General features: G+C 39.4%; 1 protein-coding gene across 5 annotated transcripts in view; it reads right to left on the reverse strand.

Moving 5' to 3' along the window:
- IL15 (interleukin 15) overlaps positions 1–23,080 on the reverse strand; it is a 70,006-nt gene that overhangs the window by 41,180 nt on the left and 5,746 nt on the right. For 2 of the 5 annotated variants that reach the window (XM_010954603.3, XM_074378172.1), the window contains exon 2: positions 5,584–5,704. The exons of 2 other annotated variants lie outside the window; for them this stretch is intronic. The gene's annotated coding sequence lies outside the window, so the exon portion shown is untranslated. Of the gene's footprint in view, positions 1–5,583; positions 5,705–5,789; positions 7,332–23,080 lie in introns of those variants that run through there. One more of the 5 variants, XM_045516415.2, reaches the window with a different exon arrangement.

Raw genomic sequence — 23,080 nt, forward strand, 5'->3', positions numbered from 1 at the left:
AAGGAAAATAAATGTGTTAAAATGTACTGGTTCTTTGTATTTTAAAGGATTATAAAATAAGGTAAGAAAAACAAAAGTATCTCTAAATATAAAATAACTTGAACAGATAGTTCAGTGAAAATACAAGCAATAAATGAACACCTTAAGGAATCCAATATCTACAGTCATCAAGAAAGCAAAATAAAATGAAATGCAATTCCTCGCTTTTCAAATCTGGGAAGGAATTACATTTTATTGACTTATGGGGGTGATAACTATGCATGCAGATGTCAAGTTATAATGTACAGCTGAAACACAAAATTTAAAAATTACATTTTATTATATTTTTTTGTAAAGGTAATGTATTTTCATGGTTGAAAACAGAACAAGGGAAAAGATATTCACTTAGAAACTGCGCCCTGATTCCTGTCCCTGTGAAACACCCTATTTTCCCTCCACTGGCTTCTCTTGATTTCGACAACCATTCTTAGTTAGTTCTCGTGGATGCTTGAAAGTTTCCTTATGAAATGCAAGCAGATTTAGAAATATATGCTTATATTCTCATATTCCTTAAATAAAATTAAACAACAACTAGCATTTTACACAAGGCTGAATTATTTTCGTGAATCCAAATACAATTTGTATTTTCTCATGCAAACTGTTTATTCACCTTTGCCCACTGTTCTACTGCTTGGGACCTCCCCACACTCATAACTTCTAAAAATACATTTAGAAAGAAAACTCCTGGTGATCTGAGAGGAAAATATTTTTTCCCAGTTTATCATTCTTTAGAATTTCCCCAGAGTTTTTGTTTTGTTTTGTTTTGGTTTGGTTTTTGCCAACCAAAAGATTTTTTTTTTTAATAAGTCAGATTTATCTTTTTTTTTAAGATGCTGGAATTGAGTAGTAGAAATTTTTCAGTTAGATTCTTTTGGGTCTTCTAAGTGTTATGTCTTCTACAAATAACAGTTTTACTTCCACCTTTCTATATTTTACACTGCCAATTTCTTTCTCTTGTCTGGCTTTATTATCTAAGAATTCTAATACAACGTCACTACCAGGGGTGAGAGACAGACACACTTACCCTGTTTGTACTTTTGAGCAGAAATAGCAGAAGGGCTTCTAGCATTTTGCCATTATTTATGATGCTGTCTCTGGGCTGAGTTAATGTATATAGATGTGTGAACACATACATAGTTTGTCAGCTTGTCATGGTTATAAAATGTTTACCTATTTCTTTACTGAGCTATCTCTTTAAAAAAAAAAATCCAGAATGGCTGTTGAATTTTGTCAAATGAGTAGAAGTTAACATGATTTTTCCCCTTAGATCAACTATTATGATGAATTATTTTAATACGGTTCATAATCTGTCATCCCTGGAATGAACCCTACTTCATCATGATATATCACTCCTTTAATCAGCTGCTGCTAATAATTTTCTGAAGTTTTTCACTGATATCCATAAATGAAACTGGGAATAGTTTTTTTCTTGTGAACTTTTGACCAAGTTTAGGTGTCAATGATAGCCTCACTTCATTATAATAATTTGAATTTGTATTCCTCTGGAAAAGTTTAAATCACACTGAAATAATCTCTTCTTTAAAAAAAATCATTAGATAGAATGCATATTGTAATATCTTTAACAACTGATATCTAGAGTAACAACTTTAAAAGATACATGATATAATAATAGTTAAGGTATCAAATAAAAGAGTAAAATAATGTTAATTAAATTGGTAGAGGAAACAGGATAATAAAAGTTGGTTAATCCAAACAAAGGCAAGAAAGGAAGAAAAAACTACATAAAGAGATGGGTCAAATAGAAAAAAGAAATAGTAGTTGGTAATAGAAACACAACTATATCAGTAATTATACTAAATGAAAATGGACTACATGTTCTCTGTAAAACACTAAGGTTGTCAGGTTAAATTAAAAACAAAAATGTAAAAACACAGCTACATGTTACAGGAGGCACATCTGAAACATAAGGACAAAGGCAGGCTGAAAGCAAGAGGAAGGGAAAATATATATCATTGCAAACACTAAATGAAGTATGCTGGGGTAGATATACTATTATTGGAAAAAGCATAATTGAAGACAAGTCACTTATTAGAAAGATACGGGGGCATTTCATTCACAAAAAAAGGTCAATTCACCAGGGGGATATCACGATAAAAAACAAAATGCAGCCTCCTAAAGTCATAGCTTTAAAGTTTATAAAGCAAAATCAATAGAACCAGAGAAAAAAGAAAGAGGCAAATTCACCATCATGTGGGTGATTTTAAAATCTCTCTCTCAAAAGTAATAGAGCAACAGGAAAAGAAAAATTCAGCAAGGATAAAGCAGGAAAAAACAATTAACACACATGATCTACCTGACATGTAGGGTGCATTGCCCCAGAAGAGCAAAATTTACCCTTTTTACTTTTGGAATAATTGCCAAAGATGCCCATAGGTTCACCTACGTAATGACCTTAAAACAAGTCATTACAAAATTTAAAGGACTGAAATGATTCGTTTTTTGTTATCTGACAGAATTCTGGTTGTGAAGTCAGTAACAAATAAACTAATGAGGAATTCTCAATTGTTTGAAAAATAAACACTGCATATTTTTAAATAACTCAAGAATCAGAGAAGAAATCCCAAAGGAATTCAGGCAAACAATAAGGATATGACACCATCACAAGGCACAGAAAAAGTATGCCAGTAAAGAGTGCAATTCCAGGAAAGCGGGAGAAAGTAGAAATGGGAAAGCAGCAGGAAAAGAGATGAAGCCAGGGAAGGAAGTGCTGCAGGGCTGGCCATTTCTCAGTGCGCAGAGCTACCGAAAATGCAGCTGCTGCAGTCACGCCCAGGCAGAGAGAGGCACAGGAATGTGTTACTAACTCCTGCATCCCACCGGTCAGAGATTAGCCAGGCAGCCTGTTAACTTGCCCACATTTCCACGGCAGGAGGAAAGTCCAGGCAGGAAACCTATGAGGCGGGCAGGTGCACAGCCCAACCTGGCAGGATGCACCTTGTGGAGTCCGTCAGAGCTTCCGCACCAGTTCTGACCTCCTCCAGCTTTGTCACCAGAAGCTACCACTAAGGGACACAGACCCCTCCTACCAACGCGTTTCCCTCCTTTTGGAGAGATGTGCGTGTTGCAGTCCACCACCCACGTGGACGAAGAATCTTTCTCCACGTCTCCCAGCAGTGACTCCATGTTCAAGCTCAGCTTCCAGTCAGAAAAGGGCTTTTTCCTTGGTGGAATATTATCTGCTGGTGACTTGACAGCTGTCATCACTAGGCCCCCTCATACTCCCACATTCCTCTGTCACTCCAGTGGAACTTCCCGTGCAAATTCTACTGGCTTCAGTTGCTTTTACCAACACTTTACACATGTTCTGAATTTTATGGCTTGTCATTGTCTCTGAGTCTTGCTATAGACTTAGTTTGTGGGTCTTTCCACAATCCTATGTGATTTCCAAGAGAATTCCATTTGGCACAATCCACTGCCCCATTCATTGTGGAACCAGAAAGGATTGTTTTAAAATTGTTAAATGTCGGCACTTACTAGGGTACAACGTCACCAAGACTCACAAAGGGATGACGAGGGTGTAAACATGTACATAATTTCTGGAATATGTCTTCAGCACCATTAAAATATTTATAACTTTAAATATCTTAATTCCCTCCTAGAAAACTTTCCTAATAAAATTTTCAGCAATCTGGTCAGAGATTTGTTCAAAAATATATTTACTGAAGTATTATTTTAATAACCACAAATTTAAAATATTATAATGGTTGTGATACATTTTTAAGTTGGAGTACTACATACACATTAAAAATAGTATGTCACAGGGAAATGTCACAGTTTGCTGTTAAATAAACAAAAGTACAAGGCAGATTTTCAGTATTTTTACATCAGCTATACAGAAAAAGTAACCCTGGAAAGAATCATGTAATAAGCTGTCTCTTAGTTATTACACTATTGGTGACATTTCCCCCCACTTTACACTTTTCTGTAGTTTTCACTCTTACTAGAGTGAACACGTTACTTCGATAATCAGAAAGGTAATGAGAAATACAGCTGAAATCTTGAGACCCTCCTTCACATCAGATAAGAGTAGCTTTCACAGGCCTCCACAAAACCACCACATCTAAATGCCTCTGCTTTTAAGTTACAAAGGAAGGAAGCTGTAGCTGAAAATCTTGCCATCAAGAATTTCAAAACAGAAAGCACTTTCCTTATGACTTCAAAACAACTGATGGGAGAGTCCTGTTTAATTTCTTGCATATTTCAAGTATGATTTTATTGAAAGAAAATTCCCCTGGTTTTTGCCCTGGAATTGCTCATAATGGAATTTTTAGAAATCGTCTGTTTATTCCTCTTCATAAACAGTGACAAGACAATTCAGAGCTATGTTGCTACTATAAAAATGGTCCAAGTTCTGTCCCTCAACATCCAAACTGCCCAACGTCTTCTTCTTTGAGCCTCAATGATAGCAACACACAAAACATGTTTAACCCTAAGACTGTCAGTAAGTTGTTTCTTGAGTTTACTGAATTCTTAAAAAAAAAAAAATCTAGGAAACAGAGGAGTTTCAAGGAAGCACATGAAGTTGGAGGATACATTTTCCTTTGCAGGTAATTATGAGCAACATTTTCTTCATACTTTTTCTTTCAATTTACATTTATTTTATTATTTTCTGAGGCCAGAAATGATTGCACAAGAAAGGAATTACTTTTTTTTCCTCTTAGGACTTTTGTAAAAAAGTTTCACTTTTCATAAACTCCTATATTCACTCCACTGCTTCTCTTGTTCTATACACATGGTACAGAAATTTTTTCTAATGACCTAAAGATTATAACTGAAAGTAAAAATTAAGTGTGTGTTCACTTTATCAAGAAGAAGCCAGTTCCTTGGATTTCAATTTCTGTGGCTTTAGCTTGTTTACTTTTTGAGATTGTATTTAATTTTACATTATTCGCAAACATTTTCCACAGTTTCAAGTAGTCATTTAAACACTTTAATCTACATTATTCTCTAATTTCCTCACATTAGTTAAATCATTCAGCAATTTGATAGTTGCATTACATTTATTAATCAACCTCAACCACCCCAGTTTCTTTAAAATTAACTTAGCAATATAGTAGAAAGTGAGATGCAGAATTTCTTCACCTTATATACCCAGGGTTGCCAAACTATGACCCACAGACCAAACTTCACCTGCCACTTGTTTTTGTAAATGAAGTTCTGTCAGGCCAAAGCCACGCCTACCCATGTCCTACAGCTGTTTTCCACCAACAACAGTAGAGCTGAGCAGTTGTGACAGAAATCGTTTGGCTGGCAAAGAATCAAATATTTACTATCTGGCTCTTTTCAGAAGAAAATTTACCCACCTCTGTTATGTGCAATGCTCTCTGTCCTTAGAAAATTCTTTCAACATTCTGTGACAAATGGCATTTTCTTTTTCAACTAAGATGCTCATTTCTTAAAAACTTCCGGGTGTATATATATATATGATGTTATAACGTGGATTCCACGTATTCATTATTATTAGTTACATTATTACATAAACGGGTCTATACTGCATGATGTAATTCTTAAAACCTTACTTACATGACCTTCTGTAGGCTGGCTATTGCTACCATTGACTTCTTTGCTTCCTGTGACATCACCAGCGTGACACATGATGGGACATTGCTTTAAAGAGCCACATGACCATACATAGGAATGGATTCTGTAGGAGTCAAAGGTAAGATAAAAAGATTAAAAATTATGCACTGAATAGTCTTCATTCCTTGGATTTATGACTACATCCATACCTGATCATGCCTGAAAAGGCAGGAAGACTCATATGCAGAAAGCTTCAGAAGTCAATAGGAATTTCTTTGGCTTTATTCCTAAAATCTTCAGCCTTCCTCGTAATTTAACTCACATCCACATTGACTATAGCTACTTCATTTGGGGAAAGAAATAATCATACATCACTTAAAATAAACTATAACATTTCATGCAGTTCCCTCCTAAAATGGTTTTAATTTTCCCACAAAACAGCACAAAGTAAATGTGATGTCAAATGTATTTGTGGACTTCATGTCAATTTACTGAGCAACTCTAAGGAAGATGCTGAAAATAAGTTGCAAACATCTGTTCTAAGAGTGAAATGGCAAAGTCTCCACTCAGACACTCAGTAGTAACATGGAATATTATAACATCATGGCTCCAAGGGATATGTGATTTTGAAGGATTTTGAATATACCAACAGATTACACCATTAGAAAGCCTTAAAATAGTATATTTCTTAATTTTAAAAAAAGGTAGTCTAACTTATGTAGGCCATTTAAAAAAGTTAAGCAACGTAATTCCTAACTTATAAAATAAATCAAAAAACATCTTAAACAAAATTCAGTATGGTCTGTGATATAAAGAATACTTATATTATTAGTAATAATAAATTATCCATGTAATCTCATTTCTATTATTTACTAAAAGTTCAATACAGTAGTAAGTTCCAAAAGTTTAGCCATTCAATATGCATGCCAGCAAGCTGGCATCTACTTGAATTACTTATTTAAAAGTATTTACTCAAAACTTATTGTGTATGAGGACCTTTGCTTGATAACTAGTCTTAATCTATAAGAAACATGCCAACCAGTGGAGGAAAAACCCCGCAAACAACTCACTAATGCTCCTAGTATTTTAATAGCAGAATGAAGAAAGCCCCGTGAAAAACCACAGTGTGACTTAATCCTATAGAAAAGAGGAAGATGAGGGACTTGAAAGTACATCAGTGAGGTGCAGCTGAGCTGGCCTTGAAGAGTGAATAATGTTACTCCAGCAAAGGGGATGTTGTTTGCAGAGGCTCAGAATTCAGGAGGGTGGGTGAGGAATAGACTTTGAATGTGGCTTTACTCTTGCCCTGGAACTGAACCCAATGCTAGGGATGAAGAAGCATTAAGTTGTCCCACATTCTAAGGAGTGCTTTGTTGCTAGGTCCAGACAGCTGCTCCAGAGTGAACTCAAAGGCAGGCAAACTCTTACTACTTCTACTACCTCCAAGCCACCAACTGCACCCCAAGACCCCATTTCTGGTCCATATAAGAAGACTGAAATATCAGGAAGGTAAGGGAAAGGCAATGGTTGGAATCATCAGCCAGGAACATGGCAGGACTTATACAAGAGACACTGTGCTACAGACTAAACTGTATCTCCTCAAATTCTTATGTCAAAGCCCTAACCCTCACTGTGATGGTATTTGGAGATGAGGCTTTGGATTAGGGTTAAGTGAGGTCATAAGGGTGAGGCCGTCATGATGGGATTAGTGCCCTTATGAGAAGAGACCTCATAAAGCTCCCCCGCACCCACCCAAGTGAGGACACAGCAAGAAGGCAGCCATCTGCCAGCCAGGAAGGGAGTCCTCACCAGAGCACTCAGTCAGCTGGCTCCTTGGTCTTGCACTTCCCTGTCTCCAGAAGTCCAGGTATGGGACTTTGTTATGGCAGCCTGAGCTAATACAGGCTGGCATCTCATCCCCTGGCTGGACATCATGTCCACTGGTGGGATTGATTTGCTCTTAAACCTACCTGACTAAAGAAAAAAGAAAAAGAAAAACAGAGAAAAGTATCACATTTTGTTTCCAGCGTGTGATCCAGCAAAGCTGTGTGAATTTCCCATGGCTCAAGGCTGGCCTCCTTGCAAAGGGACTCAAGGGCTGTGTCACCAGGGGAGGGAGCTGAGAGGTAGAGAGAGGTTAAGCCTAATCGCCTACAGAGTGTCGGTGGAGAGGCCACTAGAGGTGTGTGGAAGAACTCACACACATGGCCCGCAGGAGAGCCCAACTGTGGGAACCCCCACACAGAAGGTATCAATGCCTGGTTACTGTTAGTGAGGAAGGAGACGTCACAGCCACCAGAGGATGGCCTGGTGAGGTCAGGGCCTGTCTGGTCCATCTGCCCTAGGCCACTCTCTCAGTCCCCAACTCTCCGTGGTTAAAACCAGAAGGAGGTTAGAAAGCATGAAAATGCGGACCACATCCTCTTTCTAACATGAGCTGAGGGAACATACGGAGAGGAGACTGGGATTTTAAATGAACTAGACAACTGAATAATTGGAAGCAACCAAAATGCTATAGGATCTGACGCTTTTGCAAATGGGTAATTAAAAATGGATTATGGGGGGAGTCGTCCTGCGTTCTGGAAACATTAAAGAGTTAGTATAAATAGGTCTTAGATACCACCAGTTATGCAGGAAAGGGGAAGAGGCAATCATTGTTCAGAAAAGAGTAATTCATTTTGGATCGATTTAAGACAAATTCCTATTCCATCACTTTTCCCACTCTCTAGCAGTGTCTTTTCTAGTTTATTCCCTTTCAAATTCCCTTTTTAACAATCTCTCACCTGATCTGTTATTATTATACAATAATAAGAAGAGCAAGAATCCTTATGACGCTTTTTGTTGAAAGGAAAAATGACTACGTCTTTTGAAGGAAATGTTTGTTCAATTCAAAAGTTGATCTCAGACACAGCCATCAATCTTATTAGCTTTTTGTTTTTTCATTTTTGCTTTTTCCTCTACATCATGTTCATATAACAGCCAACTCCTTAGTCCTGGTTTTACTTCCCAATTCTATTATCCGATAACAATTTTTCCTTTGAGACTTTTCTTGAATTTTTTTTCTTTCTATCCTCTCTGTGGAACCTTCACCAACTCTACAGGACACACCTAAGAGCAATGTTCCTTATGCCTTTTTCTTTTCCACCCAGGAAACAAGCTTCCGGGATGGCCACCACAACTGATGAACTCTGCAGGAGGCAGAGAATGAAATTAGCAAGTGCGCTGAAAGGCACAGGAAATGCACTCAGACCCACTGGATTCTCAAATGGAAGGACCCCGGGAACTGCTATAGCTTTTTGGCTACATCTGTTTACCCCCTGAGCTTCGAAAGAATGAATAAGAGCACCTAAGGCTGTGGTTCAAAGCTAGATGGACTCTTGCCTTTCATACCCCATGTAGTCTTATCTTTATTAACTAATAAATTACTAGTTTCTAGGAAGTTAGCAGGCTAGCTTTTCCAGGAAACATCTAACAAGGGGTAATCAAAATACTTAAAAAACAAAGACGTTCAACTCAGCTCTTATGCCATTTTGCCCCAATAATCTATTTCAAGTTAAGTGACATACCCTTCAAAGTGCTATGAAAATAGATGTTCTCCAAAAGTGCAGAGCAGTGATAATGGAAGATTACCGCTGACCTGTTCAGATCGCTGGCCTCCATGTGGACAAACACATGTTTGGGGAAATGTGGCTCTTACCCCGGAGCTCAATCAGTACATATTTAAATGGAATTAAAAGCAAAAAATGATAGATACTCCAAAGAAGGTCCAGTCAGGCACCCACTTTTCATAGAGAAGAAAGATGCGTCCCAAAGAGGCCAAGTGACTTTCTCTGACCAGCAAGGCTCTCTAAGAATAGATATGCATTTCCATAAAAGATGCAAAGATGCTCTTTAGAGCTGGAGTGAACACTGAGGCACCCATCACCCCAGCTGAGAGCTCAGAGCTGAGTCTCTTCCCAGAAATGCTCTCAGTGGAAGAGAGCTGCCTAGTACAAGGTCACAGCCCCTCCCTGGGCGAATAGCCTGCTTCCCTGGAGTTGGAACATCTCTAAAGGGTCATCTCAGCTTGAGAACACTCCCCATGGGAGTTGTCGGCTGAGGCCTCTGCTGCCAGCATCCCACTCCCCTTCTCCTTCTTACCCACCTTACTTCCATCGGGCGCTGCTCCTGAGAACATGCCCTGGTGAGTCTCCTGCATGTACATTCCTATCTCGGAGTCACTTCCCAGGGAACTCAGCCTACACGGATAGTGCATTCTATTAGTTGAGAAAATGTAGGGTTGGGAAAGACTTGGATTAAACGGACATAGAGTATTGTGGGACTTCCTTTAGTTTGACGATATGCACTGTGAACTGTCAATGAATACCCAGAGATATCAAAAGTTATTTAGTCACAGAACCTCTTTTAATGTTGAACAACTTCTGAGACTTGTGTTCTGTGGAATATGCTCTGGGAAACACGAATGCAGTTCACTCTGTATAATTACTAAAGTTACTCAGCTCAATATTTTCAGTAATGGCAGAAGGATGGAAATAGCAATAGGGGAACAATAAAAAACAATAGAAGGATGCTTAAATAAAGATATGTCCATTAAGTAAAATATTATGCATCCACAGGAAAAAAAATGAGAAGTTCTTTCAGTACTAGAATGAAAAAGTAGCCAAAGTATATTTTCAAAGTCCAAACAGCAAGATTAGTCAATAGTGTGTATTTGTTTCTAAAAAGGGGAAGGAAGAAATACATGTGTTCATTTTCCTGTGTGTGCACAAACTACTGACAAAGACGCACAATAGAAAATGGGAGCACCAGTTGTTTCTATGGAAGGAAATTAAAAGCACTTCGTACCTTTTGAATTTTAAACTGTGGAAATAGATGACCTCTTTAAAAAACTGAAAAATTAAAAATTAAAAGCAAAACACCACAAACTATTAGCAGATATTTAAATACTTTGTGTAATCATAAAAAAAGAAACTCTGGAGAAAAAAATGTATAAGATCCTCTACAAAGTTACTTAGACTATGAGCTCCTTGAAGACAGGAACCACTTCTTATTCATTTATTCATAATGCCTACAGCCTAGCACAGGGCATCAACCAAGAGGAGGCAGTCAATAACTTGTTTTTTAATTGAATCCTATTGCTTCCATATAGCAATGGATTTAAAATTAATCTTTCTTTCTCTTTCTTTCTTTCCTTCCTTCCTTCCTTTCTCCTTCCTTCCTTCATTTCTCTCTTTCTTTCTTTCTTTCTTTCTTTCTTTCTTTCTTTCTTTCTTTCTTTCTTTCTTTCTTTCTTTCTTTCTTTCTTTCCCTTCTTTCCTTCCTTCCATCCTTCCTTCATTTCCTTCCTTCCTTTCTCTGTCTCTTTCTTTCCTTCTAAAAAAAACATTTTTTTTTTAAAGTGGGATCCAGAGAAAATCTAGAAATAGAGAAAGAACAGCACATTCTCTTAATGTATTTTCCTGACTTGGTTTTCCCCTTATTAGCTTGTAGTCAGCAACATTTAAAAGTATCTGGAGCTGTGCTGTCTAATACAGTAGCCATGAGCCATATGTGGCTATTTAAATACACAAGTAAAACTGAAATGAAATGAAACTAGAAATGCACATCCTCAGCTGAGCCAGCCACATTTCAAGTGCTCAGAAGCCACACGTGGTTAGTGGCTACCATACTGGACACAGCACACAGAGAACATTGTCATCGCTGCAGAAACTTCTTCTGGTCAGCCCTGACCTAGGTATAGTACAGACTTTGGTTTCAGGCACATCTGGGTTAGATTCCAGCTTAGCCACTTACTAACAGTAAGGTTTAGGGAAAGTTAATTAATGTCTCAGAGCCTCAGTTTCTTCAACTGTAGCCTAGGGAAAATGATGATACCTACGTCCTGGGTTATTGTGAAGTTCAAGTGAGCTCATCCATGCAGACGACACAGGACACAGTGAGCATCTGAACATGCGATCCCTTAGTGATTATCCCCGCTGTGAATAGGACACCTCACTATTAACAGTCATCTCATCCCTCAAACAGGCTCTTCCACCCTCAGGATTGGAAAGAGAAACATCCTCAGAGGCCATTAATGTCCTCAGAGTCTAGTTCCATGGTATTACAGTGCCAGTTTACAATGAAGAAAGCTTGCACCAATTCCTTTTTCAGGGAAGTCTTGTTAGAAAAAAAGTGTTGGGTGAACTCAACATGTGCTGTCAGTGATGCGGTGAATTTACATTCTGGTGCAAGCTCTTTACTGGGTCAAATTCTGGGAACAAACATCTTCATACTTTGGATTGCAGTGGTCTAGATGGGAACACATACCCCTTGACAGGACTTTAAAATTCTCACGAAGAAGAAATCTGTTCAACTTTTCCATGAATAGGGCAAAGTCTAGGACAGCAGAATTGAAGGGGAAGAGACAGCTGGCTCAGGTGAGGCTGTTACAGCTGATAAATCTGAGCCACGTTTTGAAGAACATAAAAATCATAATGAGGAGAGAGAGAAGCGGAGAAGAATGGCAAAGGAGTAACACTGAGAGAAAGGGAAGAGAAAAAAGGGAGAGACAACTTGTAGCTTGAGCTCTCCAAGAATAAAACAATATTTTCCTTTTATCTCATAGACTAAGACATCCCCTTGTTAACTTGAGGCTTCCCAAACGGAAAACCAGGTAGACCTGAATTTAGTAGCAGCCAGTTTTGGCCTTAGTCCTACATGAAGTATTTTCATATAATCGGAATATTCAATATCTATAATTTTAAACTCTAAAAAAAAAAAAAGCTATTTTGGTGACCTTCTGACCCTTCAAATATTTGCAGTTAAAAATAAATGAGCCAAAAAGCAAAAAGTTCCTAAGAACCTGTTTAAAATGAATGTTCTTCTTTGGCATTCTTCAGGTAGTTGTATAAAAAGATCTATACAAAAATCATTCTTCATCATAAAAATCAGCCAGTCATTACTAAGCAATTTTCCAGTACTGCCACTACAGATAATTGTTTAACTATTAAAGCATATGTTGTGATTTATAACAGTTGTAATGACACTGATCTCTACATGAATGCTCGGTGCTGCCGCGGAAGACATACCTCATCTGTTGCAGCATGAAATGCCATATGACCATTTACAATGATGCACACTTCTTACTACCTGCTGATAATAACCTATCAGTGGAAATGGCAGCTTAATTATGTACCACGTCTCCCGCTGGCAAATAACTGGATTCAAACATTTCTATTGCTTCTCACTAATCCCTAACAGAAGCAAAAGAGGTGCGATTACCACAATCCTCAGAAATAGCACTTAACAATTAAGTGGAAAAAAGTGAAGGCAAAGCTGAGCTTGGATTAAATACAGATGCACTTTAGACCGACAACCCCTCAGCGCTCTGTCTCTGGTTTTGCTAGAGCTGGTTCTCATTCTCCTAATGTTTTATTTTTCTTGCTGATTATATCTCTGGTGTTTCCCATTCCAAATATTTGGCTTTCTATGTAATAGATCAAACGACCTAACCCAGCCTGGCAACACAATTGCATAACTGGGTCCAGTGCCCACACACGTGCCGGAGTGGTCCCAAACGTCTTATTTCTAAGACGCTGCTTGTTGGGCTCCTCCCTGACAAGGAGACTAAACTCCTCAAGTCTACATAGCAAAGCAGTAATGCTTACAATACTGCTAAGAGGCTGGCTGTCTCTATTAACAAAGTTTATTTAAAAATTGGCAGAGTGCTTGCACTGGTGAGTTCTCGTGTGGTCCATGTGACTGCTGGCTTTGCTTGGTCTGGATGGTGGAACTTGTCTTCCCTTTCAGCATTGCTGGTCCGCTCCTCTCCACCAGAGCTGTGTGTAGTTACCTGGGACACAGCTAACAGAATGCCTGCCCCCAGATTAGGAGACTTAATCTGTTTTAGTTCTTTACCTCCTCTTTCCTTGGTCTCATTAAGTAGTCTTATTTAAACAGTAGTTACTAAAACTACTATGAATAGACTGCCTTTGTTTATTCTTTCTAATCTTCGCTTTCCATTTTTCTCTGCTTTCTGCCACTTCTTCCATGGTCCTCAGCCTTTGTGCAAAGAAAACGGGCTGTACTGACATCATCAGTCAGTGTGCTTCATACCTGCCACTGGGCTCCATATTTGTTATGGTCTTTAGGATTTTGACCCTCTCTGCTGTGTGTCCTTATACAGGATGTCCAAGGTGGCTGCATTTTGAAGTTTAAAATGTCAGATTTCTTTTGAGGGCTTCTTTATTTGTTTGTTTTCAGAAGGGGTCATGAAGAGGTAAATACAGGTGGCTGCTTCTTGAACCAGAACCATCCCTAAATAACAGAGGGTGAACTTAAATGATCGAATTACTCATCAGAAGATTCTTTAACAAGCATGGAATGAGAACCAAGCAGATGGGAAGTCTTGTAGAATATCTCTGCAACACAGAAAATTATCTCCACTCAGTTACAGAACTGAGCCTTCTAAGCAACTAACATTAAATGTGTCACTACCATGGGCTGGGGCTACAAACGTTCATTTTTACAGAAATGAAATCTCTTTCTTTGGACTCATGTAAACAGTGGTGGTGTTGACCAACTAGACTCCATGCAGACTGCCATCTTTCCATCCTATTCAGTATTAAAATGCTATGATTTCCAAAACTGTAGTTGATGTAATATTGAGACTGAAGGCTCCCTGATGAAAACTGGAGCCTCCCTAATCTCACCAAAACCATGGAATGGGCTGGTGGCCCAGAGACTTGGGCCCTGGTCCCAGTCCTGTCTTTAGACAGCTATGTGACCAGAGCAAGGTAGTTCATGTCTCTTAACCTCAGTGTCCTTAGCTTTAAAGTAGGGAGACTTGACTGGAAGGTGTCTAAAGTCCCTTCCAGTAAGTACATCCACTAAGATCACATATCTACTGTTTCTTGAATAAATCAGTTGGGAGGAGGGAGAGCAATTCATCTCAGGCAGCTCCTAGTTAGACAAGGAGCCAGCAAGGGCAGCTGGCTTCCTCTCTGGAAATCTGCTCTATGGGTTCTGAAGAAATAAGGTGGTTCGTAGAATGCCAAGCCATGCTTAGGAAGGGATGCCAAATCTGTGAAAATCCCTTGGGAGGGAGAAGGAAATTGTATGCCACTTTGGAAGCCTAGAACTGGACAGAATCAGGGGTCAGAAGTGGAGGACAAGAAGAGTAGGAAGGTTCTAGTTGCTGCATCCTGTTCCCTCTCTCATTGTCCCTGAAAGGCAGCATTGGGAGATGCTTCACTTGACTGATACTTGGTGGGCCTGTTCATGGGGCCTTCAGAAAAACGGGCAGCACAATTGCATAACTGGGTCCAAGTAAAGGTTTTTCCCATCACTACTACCAGAGGGTGGGGCACCAAAAGCAAGAGACTGGGAAGGATCCTTGAGGAACAAGGTATCGGAAGAGTGAAGAGTCGTGGAGTTGTTAAATCCAGAAGGCAACAGTAAAGGGTCTTTAACCTGAAGGATGCCCCAACCAACACATTTGGAGGGACGTAAGCTATGGCTTTGTCTCTTGGCTGACAATACTAGGCTGACGGTGCTCTCAATTTAAGAAAGAGATGCTTACAGGGAAGACTATATAGTGGAAACCCTTTAAAAGAGAGACAAATACTGGAAAAATGCATGCCAGATGGGGAAAGCCTAGTGGAAGAGATAAGAATTTAAACAGGAACTGAAAAAACAAAAAACAAAACAAAACAAGCTTGTAGAACAGTGAGATGGATCTTGGACACATGAATCAGGAGGAAGAAATTATAAAGAAATAATTGGGTATAAAATTTTTTAAAAAATAAGGAATAAGTAAGGAATTAAGTAAGTAGCTTGAATGCTAGAGTGAATACTGTTGGAGCGTGGAAGAATGAGCTACACAGTTAGATCAGCAGCATCGTGGGGAATGTTAGGGAAATAATATTTGGGGAAACTGAAGGAACAGTCAAGTGACACGGAGGATGAAAGCAGAAACTGCAGCTTCTGCCCACATGCGGTCTGGGAGAAGAAAGGAAATAAATGAGAAAACAAGCAAGATGTTTTTGAAACCTGTAAACCTAAGACCACAAAATAAAGAAGATAGTAGAGTGGCAAAGAAGATAAATTAAAAGCAAACCCATACGCAAAGTCAGGCATATTTTAGTGGCACTGAAGAACATTCAAGCCTGGGAGGAACTTCAGAAATATTCATTAGCATGAAAGCAAAGGTCAGACTGACATCAGGCTTCTCCAAAGAAACAACAGATCCAAGAAGATAATGGAGTAGAGACCCCACGATGTGGAAGAAAAATAACCTTGTACCGAGAATTAAATATCCAGAGAAACCATTATTTGAATGCACAGACCAAATTAATAAATACATAAGCATATGAGATCTCAGAAAAATTCACCCTTCATTGACCCTGTTTAACATAATTTGGGGAGGAAGCAAAAAGATATAAGAAACAAAGATAAATAAAGAACTCAGAGTCGACTACTGTTTAAATAAGCAAAACATATAAAGCACTTAAAATGGTGCTTGGCACATAGTAAGAACTCAAGTGAAAATGAGATGTTATTATTATCTTTGCCTTCAACACTCTGCTAGATAGTTGTACTGATAGTGACATCATTTCCCAAAACTTAAGAAAATTGCTTTTTAAAGTTCTGTATTAAGTATGATGTTTACTTTTTAGTATGGATCGTTGATTCTTTCACTCACTCGTTAGTGTATTTATTTGGAAGATCCTGTCTAATCTTACCAAGCTCTTATCTAAGATAATAACTCTTCCTGAATCCCTTAGGATTATATTGATAGATTTTCTAATATTGGACCATCCATACAATCCTCAAGTAAGCCCTATGTGACTGTGGTAAGAGCATCTTCTTGCTGTGTTGAGTGTTTACTGTTGTGTTATGTTAGTTAACATTTTATTTAATGTTGAAAAATGCTGCTGACTTTTTGTTGCTCTTCTGCCTGACAATCTTGCTGAACTCGCTTACTATTTTAGTAGTTTGCTAATTTTCATGGCTTTCACTTATAAACAATGATAATTTGATCCCCTCCATTTTCATCTTCATGCCTCCTATTAGTTTTTCCAGGGAGGGAAGGCTCTGGAGAGAGACCTGGATTCGAACTCCAATTCCAACACACTGTGGAGTCTGGCCAAGTCACCTTCAACGCCTGGTGTTTCAGTTTCATCACCTGAAAAGTGGTGAGGAAATCACCTCATGGAGCTTGGGACAATTACCAAAGTGAAGGTGCTTGGCATATGGCAGAAAATAAATGCTAACTATAGTCTTCTTTCTTTTTACCACCTGGATTGGTTGAAGGACAACCCCTTCCCCCTACCCCACCTCAGCCCCCTGGATATCAGAATCCAAGGATGCTCTAGTCCCTTATATAAGATGGCATAGTATTTGCATATAACCTACACATATCCTACTGTATACTTTGAACCAACTCTAGATTATTTACAATACTTAACACATTGTAAATGCTATGTAAATACAATGTAAATATTACCTAAATAGTTGCCTTGCAAGGTGAGCAGCAAATTCAAGTTTTGCTCTCTAAAAGTTTCTGGAATTTGTTTTTCCTGAATGTTTTCGATCTCCCCTTGGTGGAACCTGCAGATATGGAGGTCCAATTGTCCTGAAATATGTACTAAATGAAATTAGGAATGAGAGAGTCCTAGCCCAACCTGGGAGGTCTAAGGGAACAATTCCCAGAGGAAATAGTATCAGAATGCGGTGTCTGGCCCAGGTAAGTGAGTTAGGAAAAACAGGAGAGGAAGAGACACTGGATGAAACAGTGAACTGCCAATGAGGGAGGGGCACGTTCACACGTTGAGCAATGAAAGAAAGCCTGGTCTGTTCAGAGATCAGACAGTAGTGCACTGGGTAACTCAGCTCTTCATAGATGAACATTAATTGCTCCACTGGGTAATAAGTCCTAAAAGGAATCATGCTTGGTTCATCTTTTTATCCCTCTCAGCACTTGGCAGAGAGCCATGCACAGAAAAGTTACTGAATAAATCATACATATCTGCTATTGTTTCCGAGAGCTTCTGGTCCATTATTACCCTGCCTGATTCAAAACCATAGCCTAGAAGCCAATGCCGTGTGAGCTGCAGAGGCTGAGTAACACACTTCGAATTAACAGAGGTCAAATTTTAGAGGAGAAATACCTCATATCAAAACAAATAAGCCATCATAAAACCGCATGTCCAAAGTTTTAGAAGTCCTTCACAAAACAATGAGAATGAAGATCTTGCTATCGAGGAGTCAAAAGATACGAAATAATACATTTTTCTTTAATCTGACATTTGGGATTACTGCAGATATTTAAGTGACAGAATAATGTTGTTATGCCTGCACATTTGTTCTCTTGGATTCTCAGGAAAAGAGCTACCAAATAAATTCAATATTAATAATACTACTATTTCTTACAAAATTTCTCTAATCTTCTTTGTACAATTGAATTTGTTTTCCAAGATAGTTGGCAAATATTGCAGAATTAAGGAAATGAAAGAATTTTTACGTGAAGAATTTAGAGACTAGGGTGTGGCTTGCTTCTCATTCCTTTCATTTATTGAAGCATTTACTTTGCAATTTATATAATTTATCCTGTCAACTAATAAAACTGACACAAAATATTAAACATCCCTTTTTTTTTTCAGTTCCAAAAAAATCATTCTAATTCAAAAAGCTCATCTGTGTCATCCTACACATGAATATAAGGATTCCATTGGCAGCCTAGCCCAAAATGGGCCTTCAGGAAATTTTCTACTTCCTGTCCTGACCCTAACAATAAAGAAAATGCTGGCAGATTCTAATAGCTATGTGATCATGAGTGATTTATTTCCAGTCAAATCTAGTCAAACTCCTGTTCTCAGAACCTTATGTTACTTGACCGCTCAGCAATGTGATAGGTTACTGACAACAAAAATAACATAATTAAAGGTCTACTATGTACCAGGCAAGGTGGCAGGCACATAAGGATGTGGCGTTTCCCAAACTTCGGCGTTTCCCAAACTTCAGCCTTACCAACTCCACCATCACAATTCGTGTCATCCTTTGTACCACCTTGGTCATTTACCCAAGGAGAGGAACAGCCTGAACACGAGTCAATACAGAATATACCGCAGATTCTTAGAGAAAGATCCATCAGTGGAGATGGCGCAGAGGAGGGATACGGTCAGTATTTCCAGGTGGCCAGAGATGGGGTAAAGTTGGGGTTTTGCCAGGAGAACTTCATAGAAAAGGTGACTCACAGAGAGACCAGATGGGTGGTTGTCAGAGGTGAGGGGCAAAATACATGCAGAGGGTCAAAAGGTACAAACTTCTGGTTATAATATAAATAAGTCATGAGGATGCAATGTACAGCATGGTGACTATGCTTAACAGTACTATGGTGAATATCTGAAAGTTGCTAAGAGAATAAATCTGAAAATTTTTCATCATAAGAAAAAAATCATAACTATGTATGGTGACATGTTCACTAAACTTAGGGATGTGATCATTTTGCCATATATACAAATATTGAATCATAATGCTGTACACTTGAAACTCATATAACGTTAGATGTCAATTATACCTCAATTTTTAATTGAGGAAAAGATGTGTGGGTAAGAATAGGCATATGAGGGACCTAGAATCCATCCTGAGAGGAGCAGACAGAGTGGCTATGACAGGCAAGAAAAGGGTAGAAGGTGTGAAAAGCTTAACACTCTCTTCTGAAGACCTGAAAACTGGCCAGCCCTTTCTTGAAGACACTGCCTGAACATCTCCTCTTTCAGGGTGCCTAACTCAGTAAAGTCCCTATCATCTTCTTATGTGACCCCAAACCTTCCATATGTACATTTGCCTCCTGGGGAAATATTGTGACAGTTGGCTTCAGTCAAAAATTCCTGACTATTAGCCCAGGAGCCAAAATCTCTTTTGCAAATAGCTCAGCTAGTCTTCAGTGTAGTACTTCTAATGGCTTACAGGGCATTTTTGGTTTTATGTTCTACTTTTATCTCAATCCTCACATTTCCACAACGAAGTGCATGCCTTTCCCTGCCTCACCTCCATGTTTCTGCTACAACCCACATCAGTTCCTGCAACGTTAGCTTCTCCTGACTCCCAGGATTGAAATCTCAAAGCCACCAGGATGCTTCCTGCACTTTGTACCTCCAACTGGGCCAAAGCCAGTCAAGGGCTTAGAACGGTGCCTGGCCCACCCCAGGCACTCCAAATCATTCACTGCTGAGGGAAAGAAAGCAACACAATAAATAAAGAAATGTATAAATAAACTAGATCTTCCTGAAATAGCGCTTTTATTTCCCATTACTTTTAAAATATCCTACTCTTTAGCATCCATTCAGCAAGTATTTATTGAGAGACTATCATTCACCAGGCACTGACAGGTGATGGGGATATAGCGATGAACAAAATAACAAAAACACATGCTCTCCTGTAGCTCGTGCACAAATGGGGAGAGATGGGAATTAACAAAGAAATAGGTGAATAAAACATATATAAGACCATTGTCCCTTATCTGAAAAATCTTACATCAAAAAGTCTCTAAAAATTGAAAGTCTTTGTCTAATTTATTGAGTAACAAAACATGAACTGGCATAAGCCTATTTATAATCTGTATTTAATTTCACTTTGGAGGAGGTACCTGAATAAGCTTACCATCTACCATAGTTGTCGTATGGGGTACAGCAAAGGCATTGTATCGCTCCATCAGTGTGCGCTGGGAGGGCGGCCGTAACAGAACATCACAGACAGGGTGGGTTACACAACAGAAAGTTATTTTCTCACCGTCTGGAGGCTGGAAGTGCAAGATAAAGGTGCTGGAAGGGTTGGTTTCCCTAAGGCCTGCCTTTCTGGCTAGAAGACAGCCATTGTCTTCACTACATCCACACATGGCCTTTCCCCTACATACGTTCACTCCTGGTGTCCCTTCCTTTACTTATAGAGATAGCAGTCCTACTGGACTAGGGCACCACCCTTACGACCTCATTTAATCTAAATTACCCCCTGAAAGCCTTGTCTCCAAATACAGTCACATTAGGGGTTGGGCTTCAATATACAGATTTGATGAGGACAGGGAGAGACACAGCTCAGTCTATAACAATTACCTTTCTAAACACTGAAAAAAATCTGAATTCTGAACACACCTGAACCCGAGTTTTGGATAGGGTAGTATAAACTTGGTAGTATATCAGGCAGTTATGGGTACGGAGCAGAATTTGAGCAGAGAGGGCTGGTGGGAGTGTAACATGAAGTACACCAGTCAGGGAAAGCCTCACTGCAAGGGGGGCATCTGAGCCGAGCCCCCCACCAGGTAAGGGAGTGGGCCATGTCTGAGAGAAGGGCATTCTAGGCAGGGGGAAGAGCAAGTTCAAAGACCCTGAGACAAGAACACAGCAGCACGGTTGAGGGCTAGAAAGGCTGTCGGTGCGACTGAAGCCCTGAGCTAAGGGAGGAGGAGGAGACCAGGCAATAGAGGTACAAATCACTGAGGCCTTACTGACCACTCTGATGGAATCTGGCTTTTACTGAAGTGAGATGAGAAGGCAATGGAGGATTTTGAATAAAGGTGTGGCATGAGCTGATTAATGTTTTAACAGGACCACAACGTGTGACTGGTTATCGCCAAAGATGGTGGCCGTCAATGTCTTCCTTCCACAAACAAGCATGACGTTCTACACAGCAAGTGGCTGAGTCTCTGTCCTCTCCCCTCGAATCTGACTTCCTCCTTTACAGAAGCTGGATACTATGTAAGAAACTTGACAACCCTGAGGCCACCATGTTGTGAGTAAGCCCAATGCAGCCATGTGGAAAAGCCAAGAATGAAGGAACTCAGCCAACAGCCAGCACTAAGGCCCCATATAAATGACCCAATTTCTTGAACAAAATCTCAGATAGTCCTTGATCTTTGGAGTTATACCAGCTGGGACCACACACATGCTGGAGTAGACACAAATCATTGCCACTGGGTCCTGTCCACATTTCTAACCTTGGAACTTTGAATAAATAAAAAGGACTCTTATTTTACACTACTAAACTTGGGGGTAGTTTATTACATAGCAATTAATAACTGACACGTAAATTGACATGAAAGCAGGTGATGGGGAGACACCTGAGGAGTAAGTAGCAGGGACACTTTTAGTGAAGCTAGAAAGGCAGTGATGAAATTATTATTAGAGGCTGGAGGAAGGGGAACTCATGTAACATAGTGGCAGATGCTTGGCTACAATAATATGGTAGAAAGAAAAGGTATCAAATGAACTTGTGGACCTGGCTAAGAAGATTTCTGAATTTGATACCTGGCTTCATTTCCCTGCCGAGGAGTAATTACAGGAAGAGAAAACGGAACTAAAACGCTCAAGCCAAATTTAGAGGAAATCACTCAACCCGAATTTAGAGGAAATCATTTAGGTTGGAAAATAAAAATTGCCTCTCAAGGCAGCAAAAGATTCTCAAAGAAAGAAACAGTCTTAGGGCAAAGATCAAATCCAAAGTCTATTAGCACAACGTACTCACAGGTTAAAGATCAAATCAGGTATGCAGCTGGAAAAAATTTAAGAGAGTACCTCTAGACCCTGTCAGTGAGACCAAAGTGTTTATAAAAATTTTAAGGGCTTTTCCCACAGCATTCTGACTTACAGCCAAAGTAAACTGGAGACTGCTTTAAGAATTTTCTAAGTATGTCTTTCCCAACGGAATGAACCTCAATGAAGTTTACAGGGAGTCTCCAAGGTTTATAAGAAGATTGTACAAAAAAAAAAAAAAGTACCCTCAGCTAAACAAAAAGACGGACACAAAATGTCTCTAGAACATTAACTCTCTGCGATCAGGGAGTGGCCTATGTAATGGCTAACAGGCTATTTCTAACGGGCTGTGATGGCTATTTCTTATGGAAAAGGAAGGCTCGAAGGAGGAACCTTTAACTTCACAGCCAGCCCAGCTGAGGTGTCAGACACACAAATGAAGAAATCTTTTCGAATGTTTCATTCCTGAGCAGCCTAGGAGGAGCCAACCAGCTGAATGTCGCCCAGATTGTAGAATCATGACAAATAACAAATTACTGTCACTTAAGCCCCTGCATTCCAGAGTGTTTTCTGTCTGTCTGTTACATGGTTTTATTTGTTTGTTTAATGCAGGCAGGGCAGATCACTGGAAACAGATAATTAAAACCATCTTGGTGGAGAGGGAGGGGAAGGGTAGCAACAGAGACACCAACTCTTGCCATTATGCCATGAGACATGAGAGTGGTGGCCTGCACCCGGGTGGCAGTGGTGAAGGTGGTAAGAAAATCCGATTAAATGTGGGGTGTGAGAAAACTCCAAGACTGACTGATTGATTATCCATGCAACTGAAAGAACGGATTTGCTCTCAGGTGGGATAAAGAAGGCAGTAGTGAGGGAAGTGGTCTGGGGGCTGAAGCCAGGAATCTGATGAATACTAAATATCCGATCAGGGATGCTGAGTAGACTTGCGTATACGAGTCTGGAGATCAGAGGGAGGCCATGACTGAAGACAC

This window comes from Camelus bactrianus, chromosome 2 (assembly GCF_048773025.1).
Source record: "Camelus bactrianus isolate YW-2024 breed Bactrian camel chromosome 2, ASM4877302v1, whole genome shotgun sequence".
In the NCBI taxonomy this organism is placed as follows: Eukaryota; Metazoa; Chordata; class Mammalia; order Artiodactyla; family Camelidae; genus Camelus; species Camelus bactrianus.